At 27.9% G+C, this 21,725-nt stretch overlaps 1 protein-coding gene across 8 annotated transcripts in view; it reads left to right on the top strand.

Moving 5' to 3' along the window:
- Hr3 (nuclear hormone receptor 3 ROR-beta) overlaps positions 1–21,725 on the top strand; it is a 129,418-nt gene that overhangs the window by 17,411 nt on the left and 90,282 nt on the right. Inside the window, exons 1-2 of one of the 8 annotated variants that reach the window (XM_089178553.1) lie at positions 16,652–17,683; positions 18,572–19,065. The exons of 5 other annotated variants lie outside the window; for them this stretch is intronic. The gene's annotated coding sequence lies outside the window, so the exon portion shown is untranslated. Of the gene's footprint in view, positions 1–16,651; positions 17,820–18,571; positions 19,066–21,725 lie in introns of those variants that run through there. 2 more of the 8 variants (XM_089178552.1, XM_089178551.1) reach the window with 2 other exon arrangements.

Genomic DNA, 21,725 nt, shown 5'->3' with positions numbered 1-21,725 from the left:
TGTATATGTATATAAGATAAACATCAGTAAAGTACTTTATCCCTGTTCGTCTTATGTTATAGTCATGTTTGTCGTCACTTTCCCTGCCTGCGGCATCAAAAACGTTTCCGGACCACGTACTAACTGAAAGGGAATAGTTTTAAGTGCTGTGTATATGTGTGTGTGTGTGTGTGTGTAGTAGTAGTAGGACGTAAATGGGGGAGTATTGAACCCTTAATTAGCTTTACTCTTTTTATCTTTTAACTTTTTTTTTCAGATTGAGATTCTTTTTTATTATCTCATTCGATTGTGACAGAGACATTTTACATACGGTTACGTAATATTAGAAAATAATAATAATAATAATGATAATAATAATGTGGGTACTTTGATGCGTTTTATATTTTCACATTCTTCGTAGTTTTTTCATTAGGATTGAATTATATTGGGTTGTTCGTAAAGTTCATGCCAATTGTCGATAGATAGCATAAAACTGGTTTGCTAAAAAACCTGAAAAGTTCTGGAGGCAGAAAATTTGTAAATTACCCTTTAAGATGAAGAAAGGTTGTAAAACAAAACGACACTTATATATTATTTAATAAATATATACCGTAGTCTTTTAAATATTATTGAATTATACTGGGTTGTTTGAAAAGTTCGTGCCAATTGTCGATAGATAGCATAAAACTGGTTTGTTAAAAAACCTGAAAAGTTCTGGAGGCAGAAAATTTGTAAAGTACCCTTTAAGATAAAGAAAGGTTGGAAAACAGAATGACACATACATTATTTAATAAATATATACGGTAGTTTTTTTAATTATGATCGAATTATACTGGGTTGTTTGTAAAGTTCGTGCCAATTGTCGATAGATAGCATAAAACTGGTTTGCTAAAAAACCTGAAAAGTTCTGGAGGCAGAAAATTTGTAAAGTACCCTTTAAGATAAAGAAAGGTTGGAAAACAGAATGACACATACATTATTTAATAAATATATACGGTAGTTTTTTTAATTATGATCGAATTATACTGGGTTGTTTGTAAAGTTCGTGCCAATTGTCGATAGATAGCATAAAACTGGTTTGCTAAAAAACCTGAAAAGTTCTGGAGGCAGAAAATTTGTAAATTACCCTTTAAGATGAAGAAAGGTTGTAAAACAGAATGACACATATATTATTTAATAAATATATACCGTAGTCTTTTAAATATTATCGAATTATACTGGGTTGTTTGTAAAGTTCGTGCCAATTGTCGATAGATAGCATAAAACTGGTTTGCTAAAAAACCTGAAAAGTTTTGAACGCAGAAAATTTGTAAATTACCCTTTAAAATGAAGAAAGGTTGAAAAACAGAACGACACATATATTATTTAATAAATATATACCGTAGTCTTTTAAATATTATCGAATTATACTGGGTTGTTTGTAAAGTTCGTGCCAATTGTCGATAGATAGCATAAAACTGGTTTGCTAAAAAACCTGAAAAGTTCTGGAGGCAGAAAATTTGTAAAGTACCCTTTAAAATGAAGAAAGGTTGTAAAACAAAATGACACTTATATATTATTTAATAAATATATACGGTAGTTTTTTTAATTATGATCGAATTATACTGGGCTGTTTGAAAAGTTCGTGCCAATTGTCGATAGATGGCACTAAATCATTTTGCTAAAAAACCTGAAAAGTTTTGAACGCAGAAAATTTGTAAATTACCCTTTAAGATGAAGAAAGGTTGTAAAACAAAATAACACACTTATATATTATTTAATAAATATATACCAACACAAAAAAACAACTTAAATGCATTGCATTTCAATCTTCTGTCAAAGTCGGCACGAAACTTTCAGAATAACCTAATATTCTGAACCATTTTAAGTGTAAATTGAAGATGAATTTTGTTTTCAATGAACATCATTTGAAGTTTGCAAATGATTTATCTGAGTATCCGTTCCGTTATCCCTTGATTGCAATTAAATTCTAAAAATACGAATTGAAACGTTAAAAAAAAAAAAAAAGAAATGAAGAAAAAAATAAATCGTTGAAATAATTAAAATAAAATAAAGATAATTCATTTAGAATTTTCAAGTTGGATTTGAATCATTTTATATTTCATGATATTTCTATTTCTTATATTACTATTTACACATATTGGTGCACTCAGCGCACTCAGGGCAGAAATTTTCTACGCGTCGTACAGGTCATGGACGTATATCGAGAGGTCGTCGACGACGACGACGACGACGACGACGAAGTTTTAGAAGAGGGCAACGCGGAGTGCAACCCAGATTTCATTTTCGTTGATGAGCTTGGCATCAGTCCAGCTTCTACTAAATATATACTCCCCTTTCTCTCTTTCTCTCTTTCTCTTTCTCACACACTCTCACACACTCTCTCTCTTTCTCTCTCTCTCTTTCTTACCTATTTTCTTTCTTTCAAATCGTACCCATCGTTGTCAATTTTTGTTGAGAAAAAGTGTACAATAATCCAAAAATGAATTCCTTAATCTTCTCAGGATAAAATGATTGTACGAAATTATGAAAATTAGGATGAAAAGTATAATAATTCAAAAATCCTCTCATATTCTCAGGATAAAATTATTGTATGAAATCATGAAAATTAAGAGGAACAATTTGTCCAATTTTTATTATCTATACCAACGAAAAGAATAAATATCTTTTTTTTAACTTACTAGATAATTAATTAATTGCAGGAAGATTAATTAAAAGGAAAATATTTGATTAACAATATATATATATAATAAAATAATATTAATAATATTTTTATATATTATTATAAAATTATAATAATAATTTAATTCAAATAATATTAATAATATAATTTTAAAAATATTAATTTAAAAATATTAAATTTTAAATATAATTAAAAAATAACAATATTAATTAAATATATTATATATATATATATATAATGTATAATATTTATATATTTTTTTATATTATTATATATTATATTTTATATTATTATATATTATATTTTATATTATTATAATATGTTTAATATATTTATTTATATTATTTTTAATATTTTAATTATTAAAAAACATTCCTTTTATATATATGTATTTAAATAATTATTTATCAATTAATTTTATGGAATATATATATATATATGTATGTTAGAATGAGAAAATGAGAAACGTTAGGAAATTTGTTATCCTCTCAAATAGTAAAACTACTCGGTTGACTGTTGTTAGTCCCCTTCATCGTCAGTGTGTAACACCTTTTCGTACTAGCAGTTAACTAGTACGTGCCAAAAAAGTTCTCTACCTCGGTTGCTGAGATAGAAACCCGATGTGATATATTTGACTTAACCTATCTCCGTTACTGGAACATCTTGAAAAATAAATCGAACTGACTTGGTGACTGAGGAAGGCATGGGGCAGAAGGTTTCATTCAAGCTTTTCAATTTAAATTATAATAATTACTATATTATATATATTTTAATTTATATATATAATAATTTATATATATATATATATATATATATATATATATAAATTAAAATATATATAATATTAAATATTATTAATTTTATTATGAATTATTATTAATTTTATTATATTTTATTTACATTATTATTTTGATATTATATTATATAATATATTATTGAAATATTATATTATATAATATAATATTGAAGTATATATATATTATAGTTTTATATAGTCTATATAGTTACTAAATGTGGTATATTGTTTAATGTTGTTTATATTGTTTTATATTGTTTTATATTGTTAATACTAATAGCTAATATTATATTAGGGCATAATTAGAATTAAGTATATTGTCAAGGGGAACGAACATGTAGGGGGGGCCTTCGGGGTAAAACACCCTAAAAGGGTATACCTGAAATAAACTTCTTATCTTATCTTATCTTATCTTATATAATATAATATTAAAGAAATATAAATAATAATAATACAATTGTAAATATAATTATTTAATAATTATTTAATTATAAAATAATTTTATTTTAATTGACAAATATTTTCAAATGAATATTAAAATTGTAAGAAATTCATTAGGGTTATAAAAAAAAAAAAAAGAAAATATTTATCTATATTTATTTATAATTTATCTCGAAAGATGATATTGTTTTAAAAAAGGACCATAAACACATACGAATTTATTATTAAATATTTTTTTTTTTTTATAAATAATCATAACAGGTATTTATTTCTTAAACGATATCAATTGAATTCTATTGAAAAATAATAATTTATTATATTTGATTAATTTTTATACGTGATGAGAATACAATTTATAATTCAATACAAAACTTAACCAATTCAACTTGTTTTACTGTTTTTTCTTTCTTATTCTTTTTATTATTATTATTATTATTATTATTTCATTGGATAGATTCAAAAAAACTGATAATGAAATTTATGTTAAATGCGATATCTCGTTAAAGGTGGATTTTATCGATTGTCAGGTCATAGACAGGTAGACGTAGATTAACGATAAATAAACGAGTATTCATTGAAGAACGTTTAGACAAGCGTTACGTGTAATTATTGGAAAGAAAAAGAATAAAATAGATGGGTGTGAGGGGAAGGTTACAAGTTTTCTTTTTTTCTTTTCTTTTCTTTTTCTTTCTTTCTTTCTTTCTTTCTTTCTTTCTTTCTTTCATCTATCCGATCTTTCATTTGATTTTGATTTTTATGTTAAATTCCATTAAAGCAAATAGATTTCTCTTAAATTTATATACAGTCACGCAAATAATACTTTGATGAAAGGTTAAAACGATGAAAAAAAAAAATACGAAATCAAATGGATTGAAAAAGGTTTGAAATGGCTTTTTCAAATGAAATCACAAAATGAACCTACACTTGAAAATAACCTTAGATTTGATTTCTCAAAGGTAAGAAAATTAGGTCAAAAGAAATCCCTATCTTTGACACAGAAAAGATGACGAAGAAGAAGAAGAAGAAGAAGAAGAACGGGGTGGGGTGTTTTTGTTTAGTAAAATAGAAAATGACATCCATAGGACAGTTTTTAGTTTCATGCTGTTTTTCAAATACAATAAGGATCAATCGTATTTTAGAAATCGTTCACAAATTTATTCATCATTTGTTGATTTCAGGGTTAAGGTTGTTCTCTGAAGAAAATGACAAAGCAACTGTGATATTTTCCTAATTCTTTTCCCCTTTTATATTCTGTCGAATAAAACGACACGAAACAATATGGGGAAGTGGATTGGGGGGGGGGGAGGAAGGATAACACGAAAGAGAAATATATTCAAATAGAAAATAGAAAAAGAAAAGAGCAAAAGGAATATGTCATTGAGACATTCTTATTTTCTTTTTTTTTTTTTTTGTAAACAAAACAGAAAATATTTCAATTTTTCATTTAAATATTGTTCAAATATCTTCCAATCGTTCGAATTAATTTATTATGGGATTTTATAAAAATTGTATATTATATATATTAATTTATTATTATTATTATTTATTATATTTATTATTTATTTATTTATTTATTTATTATTAATTATTATAATTTAATTTTTATGAATAATATTTCAATTTTTCGTTTGAATATTGTTCAAATATTTTTCAATCATTCGAATTATTTTATTATGGGATTTTATGAAAATTATATATTATATATTTATATATTTATATTAATTTATTATTATTATTTATTTATTTATTTATTATTAATTATTATAATTTAATTTTTATTAATAATATTTCAATTTTTCATTTAAATATTGTTCAAATATTTTCCAATCGTTCGAATTAATTTATTATGGGATTTTATGAAAATTGTATATTATATATATATTTATATTAATTTATTATTATTAATTATTATATTTATTATTTATTTATTTATTTATTTATTATACCAGAAAAAAATAATTTATCTAGTAGTAACAAGGTTAATACATAGTAAATTCTACAAGAGGTAGGATATGTATATATATAATATTTCTAGTCTACCACTAGATACCTGTAAAATAGTAGTAGTAGTAGTAGTAGTAGTATTAGTAGTAATGGTAGTGGTAGTATTCATGGTGTCCATTCTAAGATAACTTTCTCGTAGATGTTTTGAAGTTCATTGAGCTCTTTTGGCATGACCCAAAGTAACCCCCCACGGTGAAAACGAACAACGGTGAAGATGAATCAACGAGTAAAGTGAAATTTCACAAAATTACTGTTAATAGGTTAAGGTCGTAAATTTTTGTATTTTTTTTTCTTTTTTTTTCTTAACAACCTTGTTATTCCCCAAAAATGTTGAGGAGGAGAAGAAAAAAAAAGAAACGATGGAAGGAAAAAGAAGCTTCTGAACCAACCACCAATGGGAACCAAAAAAGAAAATGGGAAAAAAAAAAAAAGAAAAAGGGAAAGGATTGACGAAAACTTTTCTTTCTTTTTTTTTTTTTTTTTTTACAGGGGAAGAAAAGTTAGTGTTGTTTTTTTATGGCTTTTCTTTTCCTTTCTTTTTCCTTTCTTTTTTTCTTTTTTTTTTTTTTATCTCGTGTCCACCGTCCCTTTCCTTTTTTTTTTTTTTTTATTTCTTTTTCTTATATTGCTACCAAGTCTCGTAAATTCAATGTGCGGTGAAACCTTTTACCAATTGAGGAAACGTAATTTTGCTTAGCCCTAACCACACCTGCGTTCTTTTCACCTTTTTATTTTCTTTCTTTCTTTCTTCCTTTCTTTCAAAATTTACGATACATGAGATTGTTTTTTATGGTTTCTTTTTTTTTCCTTTTTTCTATATGATTTTAAGATATCAATCTTATCATAATGGACGATGTTTAAACAATTGTTCTAATTTTTGTCTATATAATCCAAATTATTATTATACACACACACACACACACACACACACACACACAAATATACATATATTATAATAAATAATAATAATAATTAATATTAATTAAATATTATTATAATTAATTGAAGTATCGTACAATAAAATACTTCACAATCAAATAGAAAAACAATTTGAAGATCTAATTTCAGATGTCACAAATTTTAATGAAGAAAAGAAAAGATGATGATCACAAAATTTATTTAACCCTTTTACGTATAAACAAATGATTAATTTTAAATATAACAATATAATAATTTATTTAATTAATATAAATATATCATTTATATACGACACTTCAATCCAAATAGAAGTAGAGTTTGGTGATCTATTATTGAACTATCATACAATACGATACTCCAATACTATTTTAGTGACATATATAGTTGACAGGAATTTCAATGGGGGTTAAAGAAGATGGTGATCAAGAATTTATACATTTCACATATCTATTTTTAACGGTACAATTTTTCTCGAAAAAAGAAAACTAAAAAGAAAATCAAAAAGTATGAGTGGTGAGGATTATTGTTGTTGTTGTTGTTGTTGTTATGGGACTATGTATGTGTGTGTGTGTAAAAAGTTAAAAGGTGACGTGGCTAACGGTACATCCCTGGATGCTTTCAATGGTCTACCAACCTACCTACCCACCTACCTACCTAGGTATCCACATAGGTAGGGGTTTGCTCTTAAACACGAGCCTCAACGAGGAGGAAGGCCCCCGCATCGATCGTACATAGGCACAAGATATATATATATATACATATATATATATATATATATGTATAATACGAGTATGCCTATCGATCGGCCTCTGACTCGCCTACAACGCCTCCACCACTTCCATTTTCACCAGCACCTCCAGCAACCATCAGCAACCAACCAACCACCTTCCTTCGTTCGGCGCCTTTTTTTCAACAGACCTAAATCTTCAAAAACAAAACAAAACAAACAATTATTGTTTTATATTTTATTCAAGTTGTTCTTCCAATTCAAACCCTTTTCACATTCAAACAAGTTCATTGATACTTTAATGACCGCACATCTACGCAGTCAAACGTTGCTAAAGGGCCCCGGTAATATTTTAGAAAAATAATATTTAAATATACTTTATTAAATTCATGAAAAAAAAGAAAACTAACACACACAAAAAAACAACAGCAAATTTATATTTTGTATAATTTTAAATATACAAAAAGTTATAAATAAATAATTAATAATATATTAATAAAATAATAGTTGATCAAAAAACATTTCTATTAGAATAGTTGGCCAAGTTTAGATGAGAACAATTTGAGAGATCGTATTTTGTATTTTATATTTTTATTCGCACGTGCTGCTGGTTGTATATCAAACCAGAACAAGCAGGTAGAATTTTTTGTTTTTCTATAAAAAATTTGTTAGTGTATTAAACTGTTGGGATTGGTGTGTATTTCTTGTAGCATAAGCAAAGGAATTCAGTAGTTGGATACTTAAACGAATGGGTTCGTTTTATTACGTTTTTCTTTTTTTGTATTGTATTTTATCTATAACTATTTGTCAATTTATATATATATATATATATATATATATATATTGTATATGTATATTTTCTTTCATTCTATTTTGACTCTTTTTTTCCTATTTTCCTCTTCTTCATATTCTTGTATTTTTCTTGGTACAATTGAATACATTCTTTAACAACAATTTTCACGATTGGTGGTCCTGTCGAAAATGTCAACCTAAACGCAGCAGGGAGTATAATCCTAACTATTGAAAATACCCGTGAGAACGTAGGATGAAATATATTTATGTATAAATATATATTTGTTGTCATAAAATTTGTTTGTTGTATTGTTAACCTTTTAAACACTACATGCCATTATAATAGCTTTCGTGGATGCCATATTGCAGTACAACGCGCAACTATAATAGCTTTAGCGGATTTCCTCTTTTTAAATATATTATACATAATTTTATTATTAATAATAATTAAAGTAACTAAACAAAGTTAAAGTATATGTTTATCATTTCTTTAAAAACAATAATAATTTAATCATCAAAAACTAAATTCCGATGTACTCTCGTAGAGAACAACACTGTTCATCGTCAAACATTGTAGATGTTCCACACGTTTACACGTGATTCTCGTTTCATTTTTTAAACCTAATTTTATTAATAATTAATAAAGTAAGAAGTCAATGTTAAAGTATATTTTTATCATTTCTTTAAAAACAATAATAATTTAATCATCAAAACTAAATTTCGATGTACTCTCGTAGAGAACAACACTGTTCATCGTCACACATTGTAGATGTTCTACACGTTTACACGTGATTCTCGTTTCATTTTTTTAAACCTAATTTTATTATTAATTAATAAAGTAAGAAGTCAATGTTAAAGTATATGTTTATCATTTCTTTAAAAACAATAATAATTTAATCATCAAAATTAAATTCCGATGTACTCTCGTAGAGAACAACACTGTTCATCGTCAAACATTGTAGATGTTCCACACGTTTACACGTGACTCTCGTTTAATTTTTTTAAACCTAATTTTATTGTTAATTAATAAAGTTAGAAGTCAATATTAAAGTATATGTTTATCATTTCTTTAAAAACAATAATAATTTAATCATCAAAAACTAAACTCCGATGTACTTTCGTAAAGAACAACACTGTTCATCGTCACACATTGTAGATGTTCCACATGTTTACACGTGATTCTCGTTTCATTTTTTTAAACCTAATTTTATTATTAATTAATAAAGTAAGAAGTCAATATTAAAGTATGTGTGCATCATTTCTTTAAAAACAATAATAATTTAATCATCAAAATTAAATTCCGATGTACTCTCGTAGAGAACAACACTGTTCATCGTCACGCATTGTAGATGTTCCACACGTTTACACGTGATTCTCGTTTCATTTTTTTAAACCTAATTTTATTATTAATTAATAAAGTAAGAAGTCAATATTAAAGTATGTGTGCATCATTTCTTTAAAAACAATAATAATTTAATCATCAAAAACTAAACTCCGATGTACTCTTGTAAAGAACAACATTCTTCATCGTCACACATTGTAGATGTTCCACACGTTTGCACGTGATTCTCGTTGAACCCTGTCGTACAGAGAAACCAGCCATGATTTAAGAGAATTAAAGAGATAAAAAATATATAAAAAAAAATTAATAAACAATTAAACAATAGCTAATAACCGAAGAAAAATTATGGGGTAAAATAAAAAACAAAACGAATGAAGAATTGTCTAAATCTAATTACAAACAGGGGGTGGCTGTTTGGGTTGCGTCAACGTTCGCGAAAGTGTTCAGCAAGATAGAAAGAGAAAGAAAAAAAACCAAAGAGAGAGAGAGAGAGGGAGAGAGAGAGATACTTGGGAGAAAGTTTGAGTGGTCCCCAAGTTGTTACCCAAAAAAAAACTGCTCCTTTTTCAATCTTACATTTGAAATATAAAAAAAAAAATAAGTCAACTGATATATAAAAATCTCAAAAAAAAAAAAAACAACAACTAATGCACATAAAAAAAATGGTACACTCAATTTTATAATCCTTTTTCGATTTACATTTCCAATTCACGTATTTTTTTTTTTTTCTATTATTTCTTCCTTTTTCTACAATCAGATTAGTAATAGTCTTGCATCACTATCATTACCATTACCATTTCATCGTCACCATAACCATTTACTGCTACTATTCAACATCGTTAAACGAATTACTAGTAACGTTACTTTTTTTTTTTTTTTTCATTTCGTTTCGTTTTTTCGAAAGGAACCCACACCCACACTTGTGTTTCTCTTTCTATCTATCTCTCTCTCTTTCTCTCTCTCTCTCTCTCTCTCTCTCTCTCTCTTGTTATTTCTCATTCGTGAACGCGAGCTTTAAGAATGTTAAAAAGTTTAGCTTCGGTCATTGACTGATTGAACACATACATACACACATACACATGCATATACAAACGACAGGCACGCAGTCAGAAAACTACCGAAGAAATAACTGTATAAATCCGTTTCTTCATGACTCGATGACGATGACGATTGGAATCGGTAATAATCCCTCCCTCACCACCTTTCCTTCCCTCTTCCCATTGGCCGAAATTTCAACAACCGCTATATTTAATATATATATATATATATATATTTTTTTTTTCTTTGCCCCATGCACGTTTTACAAACGCGTTATTCGTTTATTATAACTCGTGAACTGTATATTGAAAAATACAGTTAACGGTTTAAAAAAAAAAAAAAAAAAAAAAAAAAGGAATAAAAAAAGCAATATCCGGGTCAAGCTTTAATGAATTTATTTTTTCTTTTTTTTTTTTTTCCATTTGTTCACCCTCGCGTACGTATAGAAAATATTATATTTTATTTTATTTTCTGATTTATTTATAGAAGAAAAAACAAAACAATAAAAAAAAAAAATAAGAAAATAACAAAAAAAAAAAAAAAAGAAAAACTTAGGAAATTCCGTAAAAATCAATGTGAAATCTTTTAACACGATTATCATAGACAAACCTGACGCGCTCCGATTGGCATAGAAGACGACTTGCAGTAGTAGTAGTAGTAGTAGTAGTAGTAGTTCAGGATTGGTTACGAGCTGTTAAACCTTTGCAATTTTATACACAACTTTCTTACACCTGATGAATAGAATATAATTATTATTAACAAAAATAACAACAACAATAACAACAACGATGACCAAACAATTATTCGTAATGATCGAGGTTTATTTTTTCTGATTATATTATCTGATGTTATTTCATGAGTACGATGTTCATCGTCATAATATATTTCTAAACTTGTTTTTAAAAAATATATAAAATATATAATATATAATATATTATAATATAATATATTATAATATAATATAATATAATATAATATAATATAATAATAATATAATATATAAATATAATATATAATATATAATATATTAAAATATATATTGCAATATATAAAATAATAAAATATATAAATATAATAGAAATATAATATATAATATATAATATAATATAATAATAATATAATATAAATATATTATATAATATATATATAATATATTAAAATATATATTGTAATATATAAAATAATAAAAATATATGAAATAATAAAATATATAAATATAATATAAATATAATAAAAATATAATATATTATATAACATAAAATAATATATAAAATAATACATATAAAAAAAATAACAATATATTTAATATATTATATTATATAACATATAATAACATATAAAATAATAAAAATATAAAAAAATAAAAATACATAAGATAACAGACATAAAAAAAAAAAAATACCGAACCGTAAAAGAAACCGAACTGCTTGTCTTTTTCTTCTTTTTGAAGTTTTTTTTTTTTTTTTTTTTTTGATCATAGTTTTATTGAAAATCATCCCTCTACCCCCATAAGGGTTTTCTTTACTTTCTCTCTTATTCTTTTATTTCTTTTTTTTTTTTTTATTGGTAATAAAAGGAAGTTCAGAAATAGAAGAAGAAGAAGAAGAGGAAAAAGAAGGATGAGGATGAGGAAGAGGAAGAGGAAGGAAGAGGAGGAGGTGATGGAGGGTGGAAGAGGGTTGATCGATTCTATCTCATATCTTCCCACACGTCTTCCTACCTGTAAGAAATCCCTCGTCTCGAATAATATACGATAGGACAATGAGAGGAAGGAGGAGGTTTTTCTCCTTTTAAGGGTGGATGACCTAACGGTGCGAGATATCGAGTGTCCTGGGTAGAAAGGAGGGAGGAGGGGAAGAGGGGAGGGGAAGAAAGGGGAGGCGGGATGCTGTTCATGTATCGCGAGATACACAGATGTCCCTATCCCTTCTTCTATTATTATTATATTTTCAATTCTACCCTAAATATCTTTTACCAATTTTTTTTTTTTTTTTTTTTTTTTTTTTTTTTTTGTTAACTGTGTTCAATGGTAACAAACGAGATGATGATGATCATCTGTTCGAAAAAAAAACTTTTTGTACTTACAAGGAAATTTTGATATACGAAACATTAGCCGCCCACACGTAGGACGAGATTTTACAGGTAAAATATGTACCGTTAGTTTTCTTTCAATAAAATAGAATAGAAAAAAAAAATGATCGATATACTAAACGCGACTTTTCTCTTCTCTTTCCGTTTTTTTTTATTTTTTTTTTTAACATGTTTTGTATTAAACACGTATCCGTGTTTTTGCAAAGGAAAATGTTTCTATATTTATTGTAACAAATTTATCTACTACTGTTTTCCTTATATATATATTAATATTATATTATATTATTTTTATTATATTATTTTTATATTATATTATATTTTATTATTATTATTATTATTATTATTATTATTATTATTATATTTATGTTATACTTATATTAAATTTTATTTTTTAATTTATATTTTATTTTTATTATATTATATTTATATTATATTATATTTTAATATTTTATATATATATATATATATATATATATATATATTTTTTTTGTATTTATATAGATATATATATATATGTATATGTTAGTGAACAAATGGTAACAGTTTATATATAAATTTGGTATATTAAGTTTATTATTATCCCATAGATAAAAATAAAATTATACACGTGCAAATGTGTGTATATGTGTATATATAAAAATAGATATTTGTATGAACGATTTTCGAATGGAAAATACGAAAATAGAGGGTGGGTTACCTGTCTTAATTCAGATCGCGAAGTAAGAACAACGGTAGAGAGAGAAAAAAACGAAAAAGAAGAAGAAAAAGAAGGTTCTTTATATTCGAACCATGCCAGAGGCCCGCGAGATTCCTTGATGAGCCCTAACGGTGATACCCCTGCTGTATGTATATACATATATATATATGTATATATGTATATATGTTATGTTAGGTGTAGATGATAGTAGTATACTCTTTCTGGCAAGTACACAACAACGCCTACGGCCGGCATGGCATCTCTCGGGGCCGATCGATCGTAGGGAAACGATCGATCCTCGTTGTCGTCGTCGTCGTCGTCGTCGTCATCGTCGTCATAGTCGTCGTGGCAAGTGCGTGCGTGCGCCGATCTCCTTTACACCAGTTTCTGATAATCGTCATCATCCTATTTCAAGTCCTAATCTTAGCCCTAGTCCTATTCCTTGTCCTAATTTTCATTCTAGTCTTAGTACTTGTCCTAGTCTCAGTCTTAGTCCTTAGTTTTGGTTTTTACTTTGGTCATTATGATAGAGTAAGAAGTATAACTGAAGCAATGTACATGTTTATGTTGAAAAATTGAGAAAACTGAAGTTCTTGTCTTAGTCTCTTAGTCCTAGTCTTAGTCTTAGTCTTAGTTTTAGTCTTTAGTTATTGTTTTTGTTGTTATAATATAAATTAAAAAATTCGGAAAACTAAGATCCTAGTCCTAGTCTTAGTTTTAGTCCTTAGTTTTGATTTTTGTTTTTGTTATTATGATATATGTTGAAAAATTGGGAAAGCTAAGGTCCTAGTCCTAGTCTTAGTATTAATCTTAGTCTTAGTTATTTTATTTGCTTTTTAAATAGTTTGTAAATTAGCTTACACTGTTTACAGATCACACGCGCACACGCACAGGGGTGTAACCTACAATAAAATTATATTTCTAAATGATAAATTAAGAAAGAGTTCAAGTAACCAACGCATTTTAGAAAATTCAACTAATCGTTCGAATACTATACGAAGATTCGTGATTATTATTATTTATTTGACTCGTTCGGTTGTTTCTTATTTACAAAATCGTTAATACCTGATTTATTTATATTATTTTATTTTTCAATAAGTGTCAACATTATTTCAATCCTACTTTCTTCATTTTTCATAACTCGTGTTTGATTATCATCATCCCTTAGATTTAATTTAGAAAAGAAATCTGACATTCTTCCATACCTTTTTTCTGTTTTTGTTCAACCTTTTTTTTTATTCATAGTTCTCATTTGATCCTATTTTTGAATTTATGTAGAAACCCCTTTACACAGTTATAATAGAAAATAGTATGCTACCAAACTGGATCCTATTGATTTCCCTCGTTTCTTTCTCTTTTTCTTCCTTTTCTTTCTTTCTTTCTTTTTTTCTTTCTTTCATTTTATTCTTATCCCCCACGTGTTTTTGTCTGTCTGCTGTTCAGAACTATATATACATATACATATAAACTATATATCGAATGGTTTCGTTCTTCCTATCCTGACCTTTCTTTCACATTAAAACTTCCTACCTCGTTCGTCCTTGTTCCTTCCTTCAAAAAAAAAAAAAATAAAATAAAATAAAATAAAAAAGGATACGTGGAAAAGAACGATTTCGAGTTAGTTCCTAATGCAATACATCGCAAAAGTTTTCGAGTCAACACACACGTTTTGCACACAGAAACAGAGAAAACTTTGTTACAGAACAGTGGTTGAAGAAGGATGGATGAGAAGGATGCAAAAGGTGGAGATGGGCAAAGGGGGGAAAAATGTCGGAAGAAAAGATTAAATAAGATTAAAATGGATCAATTTCATTTCGTTGTATCTTTCTTCAAAAGAATATATTTCATCTTCTATCTTATTCGAAATACAAAAATAACAAAACATCTGCTTGAAATATATATCACAGAGAATTTACACATAGAAAATGTTAACGTTTAACAACGACAAAAAATGAAAAACACGTTCAAGTTAGTCCTTCGAATTTGAAATTCTATGAAAAATGATTTCTTAAACGGTTCCCATTCATACTCTCTTTTACTATCTTATGGTGTTCCTATTTTTAATCAAAGGATACGAATAACAGTAACACCACGTGGTAGGAAGATGCGACAAAATAATAAGAAGTAAAATCAACCGGAAAAAAAGGGAGAACACAAACCTTTAAAGTATCCTTTTAAATTCAGAAAAGGAATGTGGACCTTCAAATAAAAGTAAAACATGGGAATGCATACCTTAAAGTAAAAGAAAAAAAGGAAAAGGAAGAGTGAAAAAGTAAGGTAGAAAAGAAAAGGGGATGTTGAAGGATGAAATGAAAAGAGAACGAGAGAACGAGAGAGAGAGAGAAGAGAGAGAGGGTAAGGGGGTGTGACCTGCCCCAATGTGATCCTGTTTACAACAACCCTTCTTTCACTTCGAAGGAAAATAGTAAAAGGGGAAGCGACGAACGGTGAGGGGGAAGAGAAAACTTTTCCCGAGACATTTTTTTTTTGAACCCCCGACGTTTCCAAGTTATCCCTTTGTCCCCACTCCTCTCCCATAAACTTTACCACAGCACTCACACTTAGCACTTTCTTCTTCTCATGCTATCTCTGTCTTCTTCGTCTTTCACAATTTTAAAGTTCTCTTTTGGTCCCTTTCGTTAACCCATTCCCCCACCACTAGAATTGGTCATACCCCTACTACTTTTCCTCCCACTCTTTATGATAGAGGAGAAGCCCTCCGAGCTACTGCGCTCGTGCTTTCCTTCCCTCTCCAAGTCCCTCGGTTCCTCCCACCCTTCTCTTCTTCCCCGACATGAACCAACCTATCCCACTATCTCTGTCTCACTTCTTTTATTCACTGTACATATATTGCGTATCCATGCTATCTCGCTTGTTCTCATTGGTTCAGTATATTCTGCGCGCGCGCGTTCTCTCATAGTTGAGAGGGACACTACCATAAAAACACATACTGAGAAAGAAGCAGCAACTGAGTGAGTGAGTAAGTGAGGGCCGAACGTACGAACCTACGAACGAACGAACGAACGAACGAACGAACGAATGTACGAACGAGCAAACAAGTTAGCAAGAGAAGGATAGAGAATGAGAGTTAGGAGAGTGCAGAAACGGTGGGGGCTGACTACGGTTCGGTCTTGCGCGGCACGCACCAGTCAACCCGGAGCCACGGTCGTCGTAGGAACCGTACTTGCCGTTTTCTTATGAACATAATCTCGTTGTGTTCATCATCTCTATGAACATACATACATATATATATATATAGATAGAGAACCATCATCCGTCGTGTTGTGTGAACATATATATATATATATACCCATTTATCCGTTTTGTGTGTGTCTCTCTCTCTGTGTGTGTTCCTACGAAAAAGGGAACAAACCAACAACCCCACCGTCCTAAAAAACAAATTCTCATCACCAAAATTTCATCGTGGTTCTGTTTTGTCTCATTTTTTTTTCGTTTCTCCGGGGGGTTTCTTTTTTAATTATTTTTGTCTCCTGTTGTTGTCATTTTTACACTCGCTATAAACGTTGTTTCAAAAAGTCTATCCCATTACGGTCCTCACAGTTTTAAACCTTTTTCTTTCCCTTGGTGCTAATACAATATTATTCGGTTATTATTAAGAATTTAAATATAACGTTGTGTTTGTTAGAGATTTTCTATGTTTACTTAATCTATCGATAGTTTTATCTTGTTTTTCTTTCTTTTTTTTTCTTTTTTTTTTTATTAAAATTCTCTTCAAATTTACAAAAGGTACAAATTAAATAACATGTGTTTAAAAGAAACGTAAAATATAATAATAAATAATAACAAAGTGCGCGAGTGTGAGAATTTGAATAAACATCTACGACCTAGAGAAATATACCAAAAAATAGAAGAAGAAGAAGAAGAAGAAGAAGAAGAAGAAGAAGAAGAAGAAACACATTAATAACAACAACAACAACAATATTAGTGTTTTTCCTCGTGCATTGTTGATGTGAGAAAACGAAGAAGATTAGACGAGACCAACGAACACCACCGATGGGCAAAAAATTGCGGTACGCGATTCGTGGCGCGAACGATTCGACGAATAGAAAAGTTTTCTTATTCGGTGTCGCCTCGTGTTCGAATAATCGCGGAAGTGGAGAAGACGGGGTTGCAATCCCCGTTCCCCTTTCGGTTCGCGTATAATAAGTGCGTGCGTAAGTAAGCAAACTAGCAAGTTAGCAAACTAACAAGCAAGGAAGCAAGCAAGTTAGCAAGCTAGCTAGCTAGGCTAGGCTAGGCTAGCAAGTGCATGAGAACATCAGTCGACGCCCTGGAACAAGTTGGGTCAGAGTTAGTTTCCTTTTCACAATTGAGGATTTTTCGTGAAAATCGTTGTGATTCGTCTTATCGAAAAAGAAAAGTACTGAGACACACGTACACATTTAAACAAGCACCCTACTACACAACAACCCATAAAGAAACGCATACACACAACTAACCGGTCTTTTTATCAAACATAGTTTGTGTGTAGGTGTTTTGTGTGTATGTGTATGTGTGTGTGGTGCTCTTCTTAGGACGTAGTATCGACGTTTCTCGGGACTTCCTAGTGACACCTTTATTCTCTCTGTCTGTAGAATATTTCTCTCACTCACTCACTCACTCACTCACTCTCTTTTCATTCTCTTTCATTCCCTCATTCTCTGTCTCCACGTCCGTCTATAACACCCCCTTCAACAACCCCCCTCCCCCATTCGTCTCTTTCTTCTCCCTACTCTCTCTCTCTCCTCAACTGCACCCTTCTGCACCCACTGGCCCTCTTTCCTATCCCATTTCTCCCTCCTCTTTTACTTACCACCCTTAAGCAACCCCCAAGAATTCCACGACTCGACTCGACTCGACTTCAACTCGTCGTCGTCATCGTAGTCGTCTCATCGTCTCGTGTTCAGTGTGAAAAAGGGAATAACCGGGAATTAAGGGATCAATTTATTTTCTATACCCCCCTTTTTATTTTTTTTTCATTCATTGTGATTTATTTAAAAGTGAAAGTGAATCAAACGATTATGATATTTTATTGTTAATCGTAAAGTTTTATGTATGAACAGGATTATAAAAGAAGAAGAACAAGATGACAAATTGTGAATAATGGATCATATCTGATGTGATGTGTACCCCAAAGATTCTATTTGTGTTTTATTCGCGTATACGATAATATTTTACGATAATAATAATAATAATTATCATTATTATTATTATTATAATAATAATAATAAGAAGGAAAATACAGGGTGTGCAACAACGACCAGTGCATTCGACGATAAGAGAAAAAGCAGCCTTTATTATTCTAACTACTGTTACTACCTACAACTAAAAGCGACTCCAACTACTGTGATATAAATATATATATGTATATATATATATATATATGTATATATATAGGAGCAAGAGACACTCTCCAATGAAAAAGAGAGAGAGAAAGAGAGACGAGAAATCGATCCTCGAAACTCGTCCCGTTTCAATTTCTCTTCTCTTGGCACTTCGTGGTGACTCATTTCGGGGAAAGTAAGACGAAGCTTAACTCGGAAAGGAGAGTTTATGGGTAGGTTTCTTAAAAAGATTATAATTGAACTTACGATCATGGATAGATCAGGATGATAATGAAGAAAAAAAAAAGAACAAAATTATTTCGTTCTCTCGATCTCTTATATTATATTTTCGTTACGCGTGTTCAGAATGATCAATCACACACATCACACACCACAGGTCATTCATCTGATCGTTCAATTTTTATTATATGAACAAATAATTTTTATTTGTATTTTGTATTTTATTTTATTTTAAAATTTTTATTTCTATTCTATGCAGAAATAATTTTATTTCATATTTTTTTATTGTATTTTATTTTAAAATTTTTATTTCTATTATATGCAAATGATTTTATTTCATTTTTTTTTTTAATTTTTTTTTAAATTTTATTTTATATTAATTTTATGCACAAATAATTTTATTTTATTTTACATTAAAATTTTTATTTCTCTATTATATGCAGAAATAATTTTATTAATTTTTTTTTTTAATTTTTATTTCTATTATAATATATTAATTTTATTTAATTTTTTATTTTATTTTGTATATTAAAATTTTTATTTCTCCATTATATGCAGAAATAATTGTATTTAATTTGTTTTTTTTTTGTTTTTAATTTTACTTTAAAGTTTCTATTTTTATTATATGCAAACAAATAATTCTATTTAATTTGTTTTATTTTTATTTCAAAATATTTATTTATTTATTTTTTTTTTATCATTGCATATAATTGTATTTCATAGTTTTTTTTTTTTGTAATTCTATTTCAAAAATTTTTATTTTTAGTATATGCACAAACAATTGTATTTAATTAGTTTTATTTTAATTACGAAATATTTATTTTTTTCTTTTATCATTGCATATAATTTTATTTAATTTGTTGTTATTGTTTTACATATGATTTTGCATTTTAACTCAATGAAAATAGAATTATTCTTGATTGGTGACACCCTTCTTGCCCACTGGGCACTCCTTCCCCTCCCTTCAAGCTCATCATTTACCCTCCCGGTTATGGGATATTATTAAGTAATACCTAGGAGTAATATAAATTGTTCTCTCTCTCTCTCTCTCTCTCTCTCTCTCTCTCTCTTTACTCATTTTTCAATGTGTCGACGTGTAATATAGTTCTCTCTCTCTCTCAACTACTCAATTCTATATGTGTGTCATATGTAACATATATGTGTGTTAGTTCATTCGTTGGTTGGTTCGGTTCGTTGGTTGGTTGGTTGGTTCCGTTCCGTTCGTTCGTTCGTTCGTTCGTTCGTTCATTCGCTCGTTCGTTCGTTCGTTCGTTCGTTCGTAAATGCGTGCTTATGCTTATTTGTGTGTGCACGTGCGCGCGTGCAAGAGTTTTACTGCAGTGCGCGCAGGCGGTGGCGGGCAACGTCGACAAACGGGAAAAAGCGCGGATTCTCATTCTCTTCGTCAATTGTTCTTTTTTTTTTTATTTTTATTTTTTTTTTTATAAACATTTTCTCTAACACACACACATAACACGCACATATTTTCTCAAAACTCTCCTCCAACTTTTCCAAAAATAAATCCCCCCCATAAGATTTTCTCCTTCTTCTTTTATCGTAAGATTTTTGCTTATTTTTATTTTTTTTTATTTTTAATTTTTTTTATTTTGTACACGTAACTTTCTCTTTTTCTTTCTCTTATCGTATTATCTACATAATCAATCATGTAAATGTATATATGTGTGTTAGGCCGTGTATGTGTTTTACAAGTGTGTGTACGTGATAAGCATTAAAGGTTTTATTTTTGTACCTTTTTTTTTTTTTTTTCGATAATTCCAAGTGTGTATTCCTCTCTCGTGTTAGAAATTAAACCATACAATTGTATTGTTGGTTATTATTGTTAAATTTGTTATTAATTTATTTATTATTTTTTATTATTGTATTATTGTTGTTCTTATGCCAATATTTAATATACAACAATTCTTTTATTATTTTTCTTTATTATTATTTTTTTTTTAATTATATTATTATTCTTATGGACAAAATTTAATACGACTATTTATACAAATTTGATTATTATTTGTTATTTTATTTATTTTTATTTTTTTTTTATTTTATTATTGTCGTCGTGGCAAAATTTACAATAATACGACAATTTGTTATTATTATTTTTTTTTTTAATTTTATTTATTGTTATAACAAAATTTAATACGACAATTTTTATTATTTTTTATTTTATCAAAATTTAATATGACATTTTTTAATTATTTTATTTATTATTTTTTATTGCACTATTATTATTCTTACAGCAAAATTTAATATACAACAATTCTTTTATTATTTTATTTATTATTATTTTTTTTTAATTATATTATTATTCTTATGGACAAAATTTAATACGACTATTTATACAAATTTGAGTATTATTTGTTATTTTATTTATTTATTATTTTTTTTATTCTATTATTGTCGTCATGGCAAAATTTACAATAATACGACAATTTGTTATTATTATTTTTTAAAATTTTATTTATTGTTATAACAAAATTTAATACGACAATTTTTATTATTTTTATTTTTTTTATTATATTATTGTTCTCATAGCAAAATTTAATATACAGTAATTCTTTTATTATTTTATTTTTTATTTTTTATTTTTTTTTTTTATTATATTATTATTCTTCAAGTAAAATTTAATATGCAACAATTCTTT

This window comes from Polistes dominula, unplaced genomic scaffold (genome assembly GCF_049000335.1).
Source record: "Polistes dominula isolate Pdom_NZ unplaced genomic scaffold, Pdom_raw_medaka contig_11, whole genome shotgun sequence".
NCBI lineage: Eukaryota > Metazoa > Arthropoda > Insecta > Hymenoptera > Vespidae > Polistes > Polistes dominula.
This window is presented reverse-complemented; position numbering and strand designations above follow the sequence as displayed.